The sequence below is a fragment of the Somniosus microcephalus genome, unplaced genomic scaffold (genome assembly GCF_052327205.1).
Source record: "Somniosus microcephalus isolate GS21.2 unplaced genomic scaffold, FLI_Smic_1.0 unresolved_chr8, whole genome shotgun sequence".
NCBI classification, from domain to species: Eukaryota; Metazoa; Chordata; class Chondrichthyes; order Squaliformes; family Somniosidae; genus Somniosus; species Somniosus microcephalus.
Genome location: NW_028225186.1, coordinates 32279988 through 32285174, shown reverse-complemented (window position 1 = coordinate 32285174; position 5187 = coordinate 32279988). Strand labels below are relative to the sequence as shown.

The 5187-nt window shown below is 47.9% G+C and overlaps 2 non-coding genes across 2 annotated transcripts; one reads left to right on the top strand and one right to left on the bottom strand.

The window, feature by feature from the left end:
- The first annotated feature begins 1275 nt into the window (after positions 1-1275).
- On the top strand, positions 1276-1365 carry trnar-ucg (transfer RNA arginine (anticodon UCG)). The gene is given in 2 exon segments: positions 1276-1312; positions 1330-1365. It is a non-coding gene; the product is annotated as a tRNA-Arg (tRNA).
- Positions 1366-1684: 319 nt separating this feature from the next.
- On the bottom strand, positions 1685-1765 carry trnas-uga (transfer RNA serine (anticodon UGA)). Its single transcript has one exon. It is a non-coding gene; the product is annotated as a tRNA-Ser (tRNA).
- Positions 1766-5187: the final 3422 nt, after the last annotated feature.

Below are 5187 nucleotides of genomic sequence, written 5' to 3'. Positions count from 1 at the left end.
GTACACTAGGATGTAGATTATCAGTCCCTGGGGATTTATCCATTCCATTCTATTCCATTCTCCCAGTTTCTCTGTCTCTGTTGCATCTGTTCTGATGAGGCCACCTTCCATACCAGTGCTTCCGGTATGTCTTCCATTTTCCTCAACTGAGGATCCCCCTCTACCATGGTTGACATGACACTCGACCAAGTCTGTTCCATTTCCCGCACGACTGCTCTCACCCCTTCCGCTCACTCCCAGAAACATAATAGGGTTCCCCCCTTGTCCTCACCTTTCACCCCACCCGCCTCCACATTCAACGGATCATCCTGCGCCATTTCCACCACCTCCAGCATGATCCCACCACCAAACACATCTTCCCCTCCTCCCTTTCAGGATTTCGAAGGGACCGCTCTCTCCATGACAGCCTGGTCCACTCCTCTATCATCCCAACACCCCTTCTCCTTCGCCCGGCACCATCCCATGCAAGTGCAGGAGATGCAACACCTGCCCTTTTAACTCCTTCCTTCCCATCGCCCAGGGCACCAAACACTCCTTCCAGGTGAATCAGCGATTACCTGTACTTCTTACAATTTAGTTACTGTATTCGCTGAATCTACATTGTGACACCAAATGCAGATTGGGTGACCGCTTTGCAGAACAGTCGGCAAGTGTGACCCCGAGCTTCCGGTCACCTGTCACTATAATTATCTGCTCCACTCCCTCTCTGATCTCTCCTTCCTTGGCCTGTTACACTGTTCCAATAAAGCTCTATGTAAGCTCGAGGAACAGCACCTCATCTTTCTATTAGGCAGTTTACAGCCTTCTGGACTTAACATTGAGTTCAACAATTTCAGACTATAAATTGGCCCCTGTATTTCTTTAATTTTTTTAATTTGTTCTCATTTTTCCTCACATGACAGTTGTTAACGTTTCTGCCATAATCATTCACACCTCATCTTGAGCCATCTTTTGTTCGTTAACTTGTCCTATTACCTCTCCTTTTGCCTTGCACCATCATCCCTTTTGTAAGTCAATCTCTCCTGCCGTCCATTCTATCACAGATATTTCCTTTGTTCTTACCTCGCCTCCACCCACCCCTGCTTAAAAATCCCTCTTCCCTAACCTTTTCCAGTTCTGACGAAGGGTTCGACCTGAAAGGTTAACTCTGTTTCTCCCTCACTCGATGCTGCCTGACCTGCTGAGTGTTTCCAGTATTCTCTGTTGTTAATGAAATGAACACAGTAACGGAGTTTAATCACTCATTATTAGGATTTGTTGAGTCTACTTTTGTGTGGCCGCGTGGCCTAATGGATAAGGCGTCTGACTTCGGTGTAAATTCTGAATGCTATCAGAAGATTGCAGGTTCGAGTCCTGCCGCGGTCGTTTTACACACTTTTTAATTCGGGTTCAACTTTAGAAAACCAAACCGCGTTTCCACTCTTTTCCTTCCAAACATTGCAGGGTTCTTTATTAAATGGAATTTTTACGTGCTGTCTTATGTGTAAATTTCTCACTGATCTTTGCAAATAGTTTCAAACAAATCCACAATTTCTAATTGATGACAAATTAGTGTTTCCAATTGGAACAACAGCTTTGGGTTAATCAGTGTCATAACGTGCAGTGGAGGGAATTCTAATCAGCTTCAGGGCCAGTGATCTCCACAGGGAACCGATGAAATAAAATAAAGAATTTGCAGTAGAATCGCTGCGAGCAGGGTTCGAGCCTGCGTTGGAAACCCCATTGGATTTCAAGTCCAACGCCTTAACCACTCGGCCATCGCAGCTGTGCAAATTTAAATTTTCAACAGTGAAATGACCTGTGCAAACTATTAGACAACTTCCCTGCACAATATAAATGGAAGGAAGTTGTGTGACAGCTACACAGAGGCCTGGTTAGATCACTGTGTACAGTTCTGCGCACTACACCTTAGAAAGGATATATTGACCTTGGAGAATGTGCGGTGCAGATTCACGAGTGTGTTACCAGGGCTCCAAGGGTTAGGCTATGAGCAGAGATCACATAATCTCGGCTTGTATTCCCTGGAATAATGAAGATTAAGGGCAGAAATCATAGAAATACAGAAATTTACGCCAGAGAAGTAGGCCATTCGGCCCATCGTGTCTTTGCCGGACGAAAAAGAGATATTTTGCCTGATCCCACTTTCCAGCTCTGGGTCTGTAGCCCTATAGCTTACAGCACTTCAAGTACATGTCCATAGTGCTTTCTATTAATGTGATCGGTAGTGACTTCCAGATCCGCTCCACTCTCTGTGTGAAAATGGTTCTTGTCAACTCCTCTTTAATCATTTTACCAGTTACTTTAAATCTACGCCCCTGATCATTGACATTTCTGCTAAGGGAAATAGGTCCTTCCTATCCACTGTATCTTGGCCCATCAGAATTTTATGCACCTCAATTATGTCTCCATTCCACCTCCTCTGCTCCAAAGATAACAACCCAACCCTATCCAATCTTTACTTACCCTCTCTAGTGCAATAACATCTTTCCTGTACTGTGGTGACCAAAGCTGTCTGCAGTACTCCAGCTGTGGCCTAACAAGTGTTTTATACTGTTCAAACATAACCAGACTGTTCTTGAATTCTATGCCTTGGCTAATACAAACATAGAAACAAAGAAGAAAGGAGCAGGAGTAGGCCGTTCGGCCCCTCGAGCCTGCTCCACCATTCAATGTGATCATGGCTGATCATCCAAATACAATACCCGGTCCCTGCTTTCTCCCCATAACCGTTGATCCCTTTAGCCTTAAGAAATATATCCAACTCCTTCATGAATATATTTAATGTATTGGCCTCTGCTGCCTTCTGTGGTAGAGAATTCCACAGGTTCAGCACTCGCTGGATGAAGAAATTCCTCCTCATCTCTGTCCTAAATGGCTTATCCCTTATCCTCAGTCTGTGACACCTGGTTCTGGATTCACCGACCATCGGGAACATCGTTCCTGCATCTAGTCAGTCCAGTCCTGTCAGAATTTTATACGTTTCAATTAGATCCCCTCTCATTCTTCTAAACCCCAGTGAGTATAAGCCCGATCGACACAATCTCCCCTCATACATCATTCCTGCCATCCCAGCTATCTGCCTGGTGAATCTTTGCAGAACTCCTTCCATGGCAAGAATGTCCTTCCTCAGATAAGGCGACCAAAACTGCACACAATACTCAAGATGTGGTCTCACCAAGGCCCTGTACAACTGCAGCAAGACATCCCTGTTCCTGTGCTCAAACCCTCTCGCTATGAAGGCCAAGATACCATTTGCCTTCTTAACCACCTGCCGCCTAATAAAGGAAAATATTCCCTAGGACTTTTTAACCAATAATAAAAACAGAAACTGCTGGAAATATTTGTTAGAACGGATTCTTTTACCCTCAGTCTGGTTCAGTAAACACTGAGTCGAACAACTGGAGAATTCAAACGATTTATTATCCGCGGAGTCTTACTCTGATATATCGACACTGACTCCTGCAAGAGTCTGCGAATCCAACAGAGCAAGCAGTTTGTCCTACAGTGTGTTACATTATTATACATGCATTTGAGAAGACATTAACACATCGTACAGTCTGCACCAATCCCGAGCTGTGCACGTATACAGTTAATTTGATTTCCTGGCCTGGCAGTTTGAAATAAAGAAGTCACATTTTACTGAATGGGTTACAGTTAAGTAAATATCCTGGTAATGGGTTCCTGATCACCTAAACATTATGGTAATGCGTTTGCAATCACGGTAATGTGTTTTCTGATCGCCTATTGTCTGTATAACTTCTGCACTCTGCTTTACAGTGTTTCTAACAGCAAGGTGTAACATTGTGGGCGCCAGCCATATTAGCAGCCAAAGATCAGTTTAGCCTTTTTATTTTACTTCTTGCTGCCTTCACAGTTTCTTGTTTCTATTTCTTTGATCTTGGTATTCTCAATCCCTCCTTTTATCATTCTATGATAACCAACCGTTATTCGGTTACATCTATCTTATTTAGTCGATCAAATTCTTCATTGTCATCATACTTTACTTCCTTCATTTCACATTCTTTGGTCAGTCTTACCATTAACATCTTCGGGCTACCGATTTTTTCCAAAGCTAGCTGCATTCTTCCTAGCACACATTTCATGATTGCTAGTCCAATAAAAATACAGGCGATTGCAACTACTAGGTACATAGCCATATTTATGAACCAGTCATACCATCCTCCAAATCCCCAATCTCCCCAGTTACTTGCTTCCTTCATATAATCCATTTGTTCCCTTATCTTAGTGATAAAGCAGGTGATGTTCTTTGTTTGGTCTCGGACTCCCATAAGGCATTTACCTTTTACTATTGCACAGACACCACCTTCTCGGGCCAGCAGGTAGTCTAGGGCATATCTGTTTTGCATAGTGAATAACCTGAGTTCCGACAATTCTTTAGTGACTGCGTCGAGGGCCCCCATGGTAGCATTACCCAGGATGGTGAGGCCACAGATAAGGTAGTTCCGGTTATTGGCGGCCAGATAGGCTCCAATATAGCCTACTAGCTGAAGTGCCCGGCGGTGCCGAGGCTTTTTCGAGGGCATGTTGTTGTTGGAAGAGAGAGAGAGAGAGAGCGACAGGGGGGAAGAGAGAGAGCGACTGGGGGGAAGAGAGAGAGCGACTGGGGGGAAGAGAGGGAGGGGAGGGGTGGGGGGAAGAGAGGGAGGGGAGGGGAGGGGGGAGGGAGGGGAGGGGGAGGGGAAGGCAGGGCGGGGGGGAGGGGAGGGTGAGGGCGGGGAAGGGAGGGAGGGGGAGGGCGGGGAAGGGAGGGCGGGGGGAGTGGAGGGGAGGGGGGAAGGAAGGGAGGGAGGGGGGAAGGTAGGGCAGGGGAGGGGAAGGGAGGGCGGGGGGGAGGGGAGGAAGGGGAAGGGAGGGCGGGGAAGGGAGGGCGGGGGGGAGGGGGAGGGAGGAGGGGGAGGGAGGGCGGGGGGGAGGAAGGGAGGGAGGGTGGAAGGGAGGGCAGGGGGGGAGGGAGGGCGTGGGGGAAGGGCGGGGGAGGGGAGGGGTGATGGAGGCCGGGGGAGAGGGAGGGGAGGGAGGGCGGTGGGCGCCCCCCCCGAGGGTCGCGGCCCCCGAGGGTCGCGCCCCCCCCCGGAGGTGAAGACCGCCGATTGCGCGCGCAGCAGGAGCTGAGACGCGGCGTCTCTCTCGGCCGGCGGGCCCGGTTGCCAGGGCAACCGTGACGCT